Below are 14,007 nucleotides of genomic sequence, written 5' to 3'. Positions count from 1 at the left end.
AAGACGTTTGAAGTATTTGTAGGTCAAAATTATTTCCTAATTTAGTGTAAATGGGTATTAAAATGAGTAAAAGGCGCCATTCTGGTCGAATCAGTTATATCTTATGTAAACAATGCATTGAGCCAATGATTGACGGCGCGTGATATGACGTCATGTGTTGAAGGCAGTCATATTTTACAGAGATATTAGAAGACTTACGTAATACTCTGTGAAACAGATTGCCTCTGTGCGTGTCATTTTATCCAAAATACGTAAATTCGAGACTAAAAAGTGCCCACAAACTACGAAAGAACATTATTTTTTTAATGAGCACCTAAGTCTACTCTACTGTCACTAAAAGGGTCATCTCAGCCTATCCTTGAATCACACAATCTGATAAAAACACAGATCTTATTTCGCTTCGTTTTTTATAGTTCAAAATTTCGTTTTATTTGTATGTCCTACACTGGGATCTGGAAGAGTTGTTATATAATCTGCGTTCTGGATGGCGTGAGGGATTAGCCAATGAAACCATCTGTTACGGCGACTTCTTGGCGTGAATGCACGGGACTGTGGGTAAATCACTAAAGACGTCAACGCTGATTGATTAATCAATGTCTGGCGTCATAGGGTCAAAAGCCGCTCGTATGACCTCTGACGCGACCTATCGCTACAACCGGTCAGATCTTCATGTAGTGTTGGTCATCGAAAGTAAAAAAAAAAAAACGAAAAGAAATATTGATCTGTATTTATTTTAATCAGCTTGTGAATCCCACTGAAATCAGAACTAAACCAAACGTCTTTATCTCATAAATTGTTGGTAGATTTGACAAAACTTGTGTATACATTTTTAATTTCAGCATCTAATGCATGCAGAATTTATGACGGACCTGCCAACAAATTGCTGAGATACAGTTGTGTATACTTTCAGGAAGCGGGTCTTAGCTAGAAACAGCGTTAAGTAGTTCGGATGGCACGAAAAGTGGATTTTCAGTGTACACGTTGGTGATCACGCAAAAGAAATGAAACACACGGTTCTCCTCCGACTGGGCTAATGAAGACGGGTATACGCCATGCAATGTCCTGTGAGGGAAATTTTGCCCGGACAGCGGTGCTACGACCTAATCTTATATCGAATTCCAATTGCCAAATGTTCTTTTACGTGCACGACAATGTGTACACAGGACCTCGGTTGTTCGTCCTATACGAAAGACTAGTGGACGTTAAACCCCATTTCTCTGTCCCTCTCTTCATGTTAATGCACACATTGAGGTAGACACCGATAACTCAGATTCAAATTTACAAAACAATATGGATTTGGATGATGGACATCTCTTCAGTGATGCGTGGCGTACCATTTTGCTCAAATTGAAACTTTTTATCTCTCAGAGCACGGTTTTCGCTCATTAGAGCACGGACGCGCTCCAAGGCACGTTAAAATCGGCCCTGAGCCAAAGCGACTGGGTTCAAGATACAAAAGACATAGGTATATTTGATACAAAGGCTTTACTTAACATAAAACCACCAGGTAAATATAATATAAATGAACAAAATTGTATACAAATAATATAATTACATAAGACAGTCAACTCTAAATAAGACTGGCTTTGATCATTAAGTAATGAAAGGGAGACAACTGTAAACAAATGGACAGACTAGCAATTATTTGCCCATTGACTTCAATGTTAAATGGCTGTAACATCACAGACTGTAGCTTTTTTTTTGCTCAACATTCCGTTGGTTCCAATCTTTATAGGCACAATGGGGACAACATTTGGCAATCTCCTCATCATAATTTTGTAGGGGGTTGACCATTTAGATTTTTTGCTACGCAGATTTGAGGTTGACTGGGGTGAAAATCTCACTTCCGACACAATGATTGCTCTGCAGAAAGACACTTTACACCCCCTATCATCAGTATTACCCCAAACTGCTATGAAATTGCAAATTTGATCCCTTTTCTCCAATTCTAGACCAAAGAGTCAACCAAAAAATGCAGGAAGAGGGGAGAAAAAAATCAAGGGAAAATTGTCTATTTATAACTCGAACTACATTCGTCCACATGAAATAAGGGGAAATAATTACTAGTCTTAGTCCAAATACTTCCATACCATTAACAGCATGCAACACAGGTGCAACTGACAAGCCTTAATCAAATAAATAATACAAAATACCGTGTTTCATATATTCCAATGTCAGATATTTAAAGAGAATATTGTTAGATTGCATCATCATCATATTTTTTTGTAATGAAATGAAATAAAATGGTGTTTAACGTCCTACTGTTCTACTCGGACTCTGCTAACGCGTGCAATATGTGCAATTAGGGAAATTTTGCCCGGGCTTCGGCACTATGGCCTACTCTTATATCGAATTCCAACTGCCAAGGGATCTTTTATGTGCAAGCCAATGTATACACGAGACCTCGGTTTTTCGTCCCATCGTAACAACTAGACAACTGTCCTTCTCAGGCCCTCCATCCTGCTATTTTTTTTGTGTATAAAACGTTTGATTAAAGATACATTATGGGATATCAGATAAAGAGCTGGTTGTTCTCACTATAATAGATAAAAACTAGATAATGAAAAGGCAATTTGCTGAGAATTTCAGTCAAAATGACCCACTATGAGCCGAGAATTAAGCGATTGTAATTTCGGCCTAGCATCGATCATCATTACTAAAGTCTGTACGATAAAAACATAGTCTCGATCATCCATTTCATGATTAAATTATGGATGGAAATCGAGCAGCAAATGGGATCATAATCCAGTAAATATCGCAGGCTAGCGATGCCATCGAGAGTTGATTATGGTCTGTATAAGTTAATTAATGTCTAATTAATAATTTAGATACCATTTCAGGCCTAAAGAAAGACCTGCTATTGGCAGATTTAGCTCTTGTATAATGTATGTTTAAAGAACACTTATATCTTCATTTAACTGATTGTCAACGAATGTATGGTGCGGCATCCCTAGTGGCAGTTTACCCCCTACACCTCATAAAGTTAGTCCCGATATAACCTGGTTTGTATTGAATGGGCGTTACATCTCTCTCTCTCTCTCTCTCTCTCTCTCTCTCAATTTGACATAATACATGTATATCGGGCATGTTCGGATAGATCTGTCTCAATCACCAGTTGTTTTATGTTCCAATTGAGGAGTCGTGATCTAAGTTTGACATATAGGCCTATGTCAATATTATTGTGACTTTACTACCATTTTAAGTGTTTTTTATATACATAATTTATGTACAGCATAAGGTTTACTAGTTGTATTATTATCCCCGGGCGTGTAACTGTCTACATCGTCGATCTGGTCTAAATATTAAGGACACCTGCAGATTTCGTCAAGGTCGCGAGATGTAAATAGGATAAAAGGATAGTGATAGTTGATGAGATTGTGGGTTAGAGCTAGGTCTTGAATTAGGGTTAGGGTTAGCGCTAGTTACATTTTGCGACCTTGACGAAATCTGCATTTAGCATTGATATTTAGATTTAACCCTGTCTACACTCTAAAACAGAAGACGACTGTAATAGTAAGTGCATGGGGACCACACGGGGTCCGCACCACACCCAAACAATTAGCCTACACAAGACAAACCTACGGACAGGACACACTATACGGACACCACAAAAAACAAACGCACATGTCAGATCAAATGATCGAATAGATCCGGGGGATAGCCAGTGTCCGAAACAAATATTTTCCAAGCACAGGCCCGAAGGACCTGTGTGACACATGATCATGTAAGGCCCTTCAGTTGACACGCAGGCCCAACCAATGTGGTATTTTATTTATATGCAAAGTGTTCAATTAAAAATAGTATCTGCAAGGGATGTTTCTATTAATTCAAAAAAAGAAAAACACATATTTTCATTGTTTATTTTTTTATTATGGCCTCACTCAGATTCAGAAGATAGTCTGATTCATTACTACTAGTGGTGGGGTTGTTTTTTGCTCGCTTAAACTCCGGCTAGTTGTGATGCCCCTGTCAGGCCGAGGTGGCGTTCTTACTGCGCTGCTGCGACCGTATGACCACCAGAAACTACACATGGTCGCCGACAAACATGAACACAACGCGAGAAAATTACCAAAAAATTACAAACTTGAAAAAATTCGCGTTGACACAGCTTTCCCTGGCGTTTGCTTTGAACATGTTCAAAACTAACGCCGTGAGTCGGCGATCATTGGCGACCATGGAAACCACACACGATATCCGGCGTGTCCACCACGCTTTTACCGCGCTTATGGCGATGTTGACGCGCTCTGAGACCATTTTTCGTCGCCGTAGCAGCGCAGTAAGAACGCCACCCGGGTCTAACGGGGGTATAAGCGTCCATTGCTCTGTACAGTCCCTGACCTATTGTGGTCCTGGCATCACTCAAAATGAAAAGAGTATGGAAGCGTATAGGGGTCAATAGCGCGATAGATACCACACTATTAATACAGTAATATGTCAGTATATTGTGATTTTTCTGATGATTTTATCTCTAAAAATACAATTTTTGCCGAGTTAATTGAGTCAACGCGCTATGTTAGATGTCCCCATTTCGTTTTAAAAGTGCACGTTTGCGTTAAGATATTGCTATTCTGAAGCTTTGTCGACATATTCCATATCGCCGTAGCATATGTCGACATTTTCGCAAAATATCGCCATTCGTATGTCGACGTGTGCATTTAAAACGAAATGACGACATATAACATAGAGTTATTCAATTAACTCGGCAAAAATTGTTTTTTCAGTGATAAAATCACCAGAACAATCACAATATGTTGACATATTACCAACTTAATATTGCGGTATCTATCGCGCTATTGACCCCTATACGCTTCCATAAAAGAGGGAATATTTCCCAAACGTTGTATAATATTAGTGAGAGTCCTGATCAGCTAGGTGTTACATGAAACCTAAATGTCAGCACATTGATGAAGAAAACAAAAAACTCTTATAAATAACCGTTTTCGTGAAATATAGTAAAGGGCCAAGTAAAATTAAATGGCTTTTGTAGTAGTCAAACATAGGGATTAAAACATTAAAATCGTGGAACAAAATTCAAGTTTATTAATTACAAAGTTAGAACATAAATTAAGTTGTTATAATAATCTTTTAGAGACATTTAGTAACTGGATAGAGCAATAAACTATAACACATACTTATTAGTCCGGTGGCTGAAGGGAGGTGGGGGAATCGCCACCCGAGCTGTGAATTTATGAGACCAAGTTTTTCTAGACCAGTTTTTTGCGTAGATCCCGAATCTGGGTGGTGATCAGGCGTTTGAGGGGGCGTGTTCGAGATATAGGGGGTCAAATGTCTACAATAGGGGGGGGGGGATGTCATTATGTTGACGTAATATATTAATAAAACATACATTTCTAGGACTGCCCATCTTTAAATAAGTGTTTATGATGCCCCTGGACAACTGTTTTGATTTGTGGAGAGGTGGGGTGGGGGTAGCAGGTGTGCGTGTATGGATGGGGGGGGGGATACAATTGGCGGGAAGTGATGATTTTCTTAGAGCTTGGTAAAAACATTACTTTTTAATTCCACTGCACATCTCTAAATATGGGTATACGATTACCATTGTATGGGGGAGGGTAAATGTATTTTGGGGGACAGAAACCACTTGGTTCAAAATTGACCTGAAAAGTGTTTTCTCGAGTTTTCGTTCAGTGCCAATATCGTCATTCAAAATATTAAATTATAATGGTACTTTTCGAGTGATCTGGAAATGTACATGAAAAACACATGTTTAGATATTAGTTTATTCTTATAATATGTGCGGGATAGATATTTTCTTGATGGCAGATCAACAGCCTGCATATATCCTTTGGATATGCTTCAGATACCCATTCACATTGTAAATCTTCATTCCAGCCTTGTATTGCAGAGTCATCTTTTTCGATCATTAATTTTGCAACCTGTCTCCATATTGCTGCAACATAATTATTGCGTTTAATGTGCAGCAAAAAACAACTCGGGCAAGATGGTAATAAAAAAAGAAAGTTTTGTTATATTTCATCACAATTAAAATTTCTCCAGAAGATACTTCTTCTAGTGTCATCTACTGATGTAAGTCGGTTTTCGCCGTATTGACTCTGCAATACAAGGCTGGAATGAAGATTTACAATGTGAATTGGTTTCTGAAGCATATCCAAAGGATATGCGAGCTGTTGGCCAGCAACCAAGAAATTATTTATCTCACTCATATGAACTTTTGATTTTGAATCTTCTGATGAAGACAAAGAATAAACTAACAACTAAACATATCTCTGAGTTAATGTGTTTTTGATTTACATTTCTAGATCTCTTGAAAAGTACCATTATAATTTAATATTTTGAATGAAAACGCTAACGACATACCACTTTAAGCTCAATTATGAACGAAATGATTCCTGTCCACAAAAATACATGTTGCCACCCGCCATCACCCGCACCGCCCCCCCCCCCCCCTCACCGCTTCCACCCCCATACAATAGGAATCTTATAAACATATTTAGAGATGTTTCATCAAGCTCTTAGAAAATCATCATTTAAATCAACGTGAACTCATTTCCCCGCCAATTTTATCCCCACCCCACCCCTCCACACGCGAACACCTGCTACCCACACCCCACCTCCCCATAAATCAAAACAGTTGTCGAGGGGCATCATAAACACTTATTTATAGATGGGCAGTCCTAGAAATTTATGTTTTATTAATATATTATGTCAACATAATGACATCCCCCACCCCCCATTGTAGATATTTGACCCCCTATATCTCGCAAACGCCCCCTCAAACGCCTGATCACCACCCAGATGCGGAATCTACGCAAAAAACTGGTCTAGAAAAACTTGGTCTCATAAATTCACAGCTCGGGTGGCGATTCCCCCCCTTCAGTCACCGGACTATATAGAAGAACAATTACTGATTTATTTGGGCGACGTATCGAAGAGTATTCCCTTAACGTTATAAGGCATATGAAATGAAATGAAATGGGGTTTAACGTTCTATACTGTTTTGCTCCTAAACTGGGCTAATGAAGACGGGCATACGCCATACAGCATACAGTGTGCTATGAGGGAAATTTTGCCCGGGCAGCGGCACTATCGCCTGCTCTTATATCGAATTCCAACTGCCAAAGGATCTTTTACGTGCATTCCAATGTATACACGGGACCTCGGTTTTTCGTCCCATCCGAACGACTAGACAGCTGTCCTTGTCAGGCCCTCCGTCCTGCATCACTGACAGGGGGGAACCACGCCGGAAAATCTCGATCAACTTTCTCGGCCAATGCAGGGATCGAACATCCGACCTCCAGGCTAGTGAGCCAGCGTCTTACCCACTTAGCCACGTGATCCCCGTTATCAAGCAAGTGAAAACGTTAAGAGAATACTCTTCGAAACGTCGAATAAATAAATCAGTAATTGTTCGTCTATAAGTAAGTTGTTAGAACTTTTGTCTAATCCTTTGTATTGTACAATGGAATGACGATGTAATACAATAAGTTTTAAACATACATTATGCAAGAGCTAAATCTGCCTGTTACAGGTCTTTATTTAGGTCTGAAATGTTATCTAAATTATTAATTAAACATTAATTAACTTATCCAGACCATAATCAAATCCCGATGTTATCGCTAGCCTGCGATATATACTGGATTAGGATCTGATTTGCTGCTCAACTTTCATTCATGATTTAATCATGAAATGGAAAATCGAGACTATGTTTTGTTTATCGTACCGACATTAGTAATGATGATCGAGGCAAGGTCGAAAATTCAATCGCTAAATTCAGAGTGCATCAATTTGACTGAAATTTTTTACTTTATCTAATTCTTAACTGCCAGCTCTTTATCTAATCTCCCATAATGTTTCTTTAAACTAACTAGACTAGATAAGGGGGTATCAGTGTAGTCGTTCAGATAGGAAAAAACGAGTTCCCGTGAACACATTGGCGTACGTGTAAACGAACGCTTTACAGTTGGTATTCGATATAAGAGTAGGCTGTGGCGTGGCTGTCCGGGCACAATGTTCCTGATAGCACACTTTATGGCGTATATCCGTTTTCATTAGCTCAGTAGGTGCATAGCAGTTTAAAGTCTTCCGGGACTAACATATGGTTCAATTTTTGTTTCAATTTTTGGCTTCGTCGTAGGGGTCTCTCTAGGAGCTGGAGGAACCAAGACGACCTTCAGATGAGAAACCCCACGGGGTTGGACAGGTGACTCCTTGTCACGTACAAGTAGGGAATCGAAACCACGACACTTAACTCAATTAATGACCTTCTGATCCAACACCCTCGCGATAACCGCCCCCCCCCCTTCCAGTACGTCACCCAATCACATCTGGGACAATAACTGGCAATCTGTGTGTGTGTGATTGTGGCTCTTGCAAAACCATTTTGAGGCCGATATATTACAATAGGAGCCTAATTAGATACGAAACCTCATGTCTCAAACCTCTGTGTTTCGAGATAGGAGATGGTGCTATATAGTTTCAACTGGCAAACCCCCAACGCTTATCACATCGGGCTTCAAATAAGCACAATTGACAATTTTTTCTTCAAAACAACGATTGATAACATTTATGCCACATCCAACTACAATGATGTAGAAAATCCTACTTGACACGGGTACAAACCCCTCGTTTTAAATCGAAACGATAATAACACATAAAGGCGGGGCCTCGTGTACAATAGCCATTCAATGTACTAACCTGATCCGAGTTGCGCAGGAGTAATCAACGTAATTATAAATGTCCGTATCAATTTTGATAAAAAAAACCGCTCGATTTGTATAAACATACACTATGCAAGAGCTAAATCAGCCTATTGCAGGTCTTTCTTTAGGCCTGAAATGTTATATACACTATTAATTAGACATTTATTAACAAAACAAGACACTTATCGATTCTCGATGGCATCGGATACTCGAGATTTTAACTAGATTAAAACGGTTCGCCATTTAAAAATTTAATTTAAAAATGGGAAAGCGAGGCTGAGTCCCGATTATACCAGTGCCCTGGTTACCACTGTGCACACATCTTGTCAAAACTACAAACAATGATAACTTGGCTGAGAATGAGGTAATTTGAATGGAATTTTCAATATTTTCTTTTTTTTTATCATCTATTTTTGAATTATTATAGCAAGAATGACCAACTATTTATTAAACTCTTAACTAATGTATCTTTAATTGACAATAAATGAAAGTTGTTTCAGTAGATTGGGCTGCGTATGTGTAATAAGATCTAATAGAATAAAATTAACTTATATTTTAGCTGTTACATGCATTAATAAAGAAATTAAGTTTGCCAGGTGACACTACAGGCACCCAATCGTAGCTAAACAAAAGGACACGCCAGTATATCTCAAAGTCTTTAGCCACGTTCTCGTAGCTAGGGTCTATTCACTCCCCCTTTCCATAGCCATTATCGTTGTTTTTGTGTAGACCGGGAATTTCGCCCGGACATCGGAGCGACGGCCCACTCTTTATTTTGAATTCAATAATAAACTTCAGGTTTAGAACTGAACTGTCGTAGACAAAGCTAATGTCCAGAACACAGAGACAGGTGTGCGTGCTGAATCGACCAATAAATAACAAATGTGGTTTGAAATTAGAAGACAACTCATTTCAATTTAAATATATTTATAAACATTTCCGAATCATTTTACATCATGAACGTATATTTAAGGATTGTTTTGATTGTTTTTTTTTCTATATTCTTATATTAATTCACCGGGATGTCCGTGTCACATTGTGTGCCTACCAGAACGTTCGGGGTCAACGTTTTTAGTCGAATCTGCTGTCTTCGTCGCTTCTGCTGTCGCTGTCTTCATCACTACGACTGTCGCTACCACGGCTGGCATTGCGTTTTTCCCTTTCGTCGCTTTCGCTATCACTGTCCTCATCGCTATCTTCATCGCTACGACTGTCGCTACCACGGCTGGCGTTGCGTTTTTCCCTTTCGTCGCTTTCGCTATCGCTGTCTTCTTCACTACGACTGTCGCTGTCTTCGTCGCTACGACTGTTGCTGTCTGGGCTGGCACTACGTTTTTCCCTTTCGTCGCTTTCGCTATCGCTGTCTTCGTCGCTTCTGCTGTCGCTATCTTCATCGCTACGACTGTTGCTGTCTGGGCTGGCACTACGTTTTTCCCTTTCGTCGCTTTCGCTATCGCTGTCTTCGTCGCTTCTGCTGTCACTATCTTCATCGCTACGACTGTTGCTGTCTGGGCTGGCATTACGTTTCGTCCTTTCTATCAGAGAGTCAATCTCCTTGTAGTTCGATGGTAAAGCCAGCGTCACTGCTAAAAGAGTCCCAAAAAGCGCGAGAAGCAATAACTTGGAAGCGGCCATAGTTGAATCCTCTAGAAGACTTCTCTACGACAAGTACGTTAAATCCAGAGAACTTCTTCTGTTACAAGATCCGTGGGAACTATGTGATAAGCGTGTAGGAAAATTGGAGCTTTTATAGACCATCACCTCGTTTGATTCGTGTCACTAAATGGCTACTTAAGAATAATGTCTCTTTTTTACAACGTGATATTCGTCGATTTAAAGTGACAAATCAAAAAAACACATAAGGTCCTTAAATAAATTCTGACAACTCTAGCAAAACTTCAAACACTATTCTAGAAAGACTGAATTCCAATCAATAACTAAAATCACGATTTCGTTTAAATGTCACATGAACATGCCTCGATATAACCCAATAAATAACAAAACGGCCATATTGGTGACATGCCAGTCTCGTTTCAATTTGTTTATTTAAAATGTAACCGTCTTGGTTTAAAGAGAAAGAGAGGCATTATACAAGAGTTAAATCTGCAAATTGCAAGTATTGCCTTTGGCTTCAAATGTTATATACATGTATATAAATGGTTATAATATACGTTCCAATTGACGAATCGTGATGCAAGTTTGACATATTCCAATATTATTGTGTTTTTACTACCATTGTAAGTGTTTTTTTAATACATAATTTGATGAACGAGACTAAAGATGTGTAGACTGGAATAAGCAGACACAAAATACTTCAATTCAATTAGGACTGATCACTTATTTCGCCATACATAACTAATTAGATATTGATCTTTTAGAGGCATTTAGTAACTGGATAGAGCAATAAACTATAACACATACTTATGGAAGAACAATTACTGATTTATTTGGGCGACGTTTCGAGGAGTATTCTCTCAACGTTATCAAGCAAATGAAATGAAATGGGGTTTAACGTCCTACTGTTTTGCTCCTAATGGGCTAATGAAGACGGGCATACGGCATACAGTGTGCTATGAGGGAAATTTTTCCCGGGCAGCGGCACTATCGCCTACTCTTATATCGAATTCCAACTTTCAAAGGATCTTTTACGTGCATTCCAATGTATACACGGGACATCGGTTTTTTCGTCCCATCCGAAGGACTAGACAGCTGTCCTTGCCAGGCCCTTGCTTGAAAAAGTTGAGAGAATACTCTTCGAAACGTCGCCCAAATAAATCAGTAATTGTTCTTCCATAAGTATGTGTTATAGTTTATTAATTAGCTATTACAGTATAAACCTATAAACAATTGACTGAAAATCGTTTTTGTATTTACATCCGTATGATATATGTATTTCGCCGTTATCTCCCCCCCCCCCCCCGCACCCCTACACCGCTATTGTACTTATGCTAGGAGCAGTCAAGCATGGGGATTATCAAATACAAAAGGATTAAAACTATAATCCACTTTACAGAAATGAGAGAGCGAGAGAGAGAGAGGAGAGAGAGAGAGAGAGGTGGGTTTAACGTCCACTCGACACAAACTAGGTCAGTTCGAGACTAACACATGGTTGAATTTCATTCCAATACTTCGCTTGCTCGTAGGGGTCTTTTAGCAGTGGCAGGAAACCGGAGGATCCGGAGAAAACCCACGAGGATGGTTTCGATTTCCCGCTTGAATGGTCGCCTGTCAAGCCTCCTGGGTTTTCTCCGGGTGCACCGTTTTCCTCCCACAGCTCAAGATCCGTGCGTGCAAGCGAATCATTGAAATAAAACTGAACTACACGTTAGTCAACCCGAAATAACCTAGTTTGTGTTGAGTCTCTCCCCCTCTCTCTCTCTCTCTCTCTCTCTCTGTTTAGATGAGCATCAGGCGAGGTGTGCACTGGATAATGCGCCGCCCCAGAGCCCATAATTCTTAAGAGTCTATGGGGCCCATGAATATCAAAGTAAGTTCAAAATTGAAATGGGCAATTATGCATGAATTTTTTTATTGTTCCTTTGAAGCTTATATAAGTATGTGCAAAGGTTTTCGCTTTATCGCAATCTGCTAGTGAATCATCTAGATATGACTAGTGTTGGAAAGAAGGGACAGGGCAAAAAAGGGTCTCGCCCCATCACATTTCCTCTCAATGGCCCTGGGAACGGTCTCTGATCGGACGATGTACGCTCAACTTTTCCAACTTATTAGTCTCGCCTACCTCTTTTACCATCTCTATCTCTATCACCATCCCTTTCTCTATCACCATCCCTTTCTCTATCACCATCCCTGTCTCTATCACAACGCCTTCCTCTTTTACCACCTCTTCTGCCATCATCATTATCACCATCATCCCTATCTCTATTACAACGCCTACCTTTTCTACCCCGTCTTCTATCATTATCTCTGTCTCTATCGCCACCTCTATCACCATCTCTATCGCCATCTCTATCTTCATCCCTATCACCATTTGCCTCACGCTTATCTCGATCGCCTCGATCTTCCCGGTCCCCACGATCTTCCCGGTCCCCACGATCTTCGCCATCTCTATCTCTATCGCCATCTCTATCTCTATCGCCATCTCTATCACCATCTCTTTCACCATCCCTATCACCATCTCTATCACCATCTCTATCTCCATCCCTATCACCATTTGCCTCACGCTTATCTCGATCGCCTCGATCTTCCCGGTCCCCACGATCTTCGCCATCTCTATCGCCATCTCTATCTCTATCGCCATCTCTATCTCTATCGCCATCTCTATCACCATCTCTATCACCATCCCTATCACCATCTCTATCACCATCTCTATCTCCATCCCTATCACCATTTGCCTCACGCTTATCTCGATCGCCTCGATCTTCCCGGTCCCCACGATCTTCGCCATCTCTATCTCTATCGCCATCTCTATCACCATCTCTATCTCTATCGCCATCTCTATCACCATCCTTATCACCATCCCTATCACCATCTCTATCACCATCCCTATCACCATCCCTATCACCATTTGCCTCACGCTTATCTCGACGGTCTCGATCTTCCCGGTCCCCACGATCTTCGCCATCTCTATCGCCATCTCTATCTCTATCACCATCTCTATCGCCATCTCTATCACCATCTCTATCACTATCCCTATCACCATTTGCCTCGCGTTTATCTCGTTCTTCTCGACCTTCCCGATCCTCACCATCCTCGCCGTCTTCTCCGTCCTCGCCACCTTCTCCGTCCTCGTCACCTTTTCCGTCCTCGTCACCTTCTCTACCACCTGGACCTGGGTTACGTTTCACTCTTTCTAGCATGGCATCGACCTCGTTGGTTTCAGCTGGTCGAGCATATGTTAATGCCAAAACGGCACAAAGCCCAACAAACAAGAGGAGTACCAGTCTTGCTCCAGTCATCTTTAAGACTTGGCCGAGACCTCACCTATTGAAGTAATGATATTCCGGAGAATGTCTACACAGGAGACGTCAAAGCGAGTCAGGAGTATGATAACGTTTGACCAAAAACTTGAAGTTAAATACCATTCGTTGATTGAGTGCTGTCAAGTTATTCTAGACATGAGCAATAATTGATTTGAAATTTTTAAAAAAGATTAAAAAAACAAACAAAAGAATTTAAAGATACATTCCCGCAAAAGTAATCATATATATATATATATATATATATATATATATCGGAAAAACTCAATATTACAATAAAAATACTGGATTCCCTGAAAAACACCACGGGCCACTCACAAAACTAACATACAGCCTATCCGCCCGAATGCCGTAAGGATCGCTTTTTATGCGTTGATATAATGGCTAAC

Source organism: Patella vulgata, chromosome 6 (genome assembly GCF_932274485.2).
Source record: "Patella vulgata chromosome 6, xgPatVulg1.2, whole genome shotgun sequence".
In the NCBI taxonomy this organism is placed as follows: domain Eukaryota; kingdom Metazoa; phylum Mollusca; class Gastropoda; family Patellidae; genus Patella; species Patella vulgata.
This window is presented reverse-complemented; position numbering follows the sequence as displayed.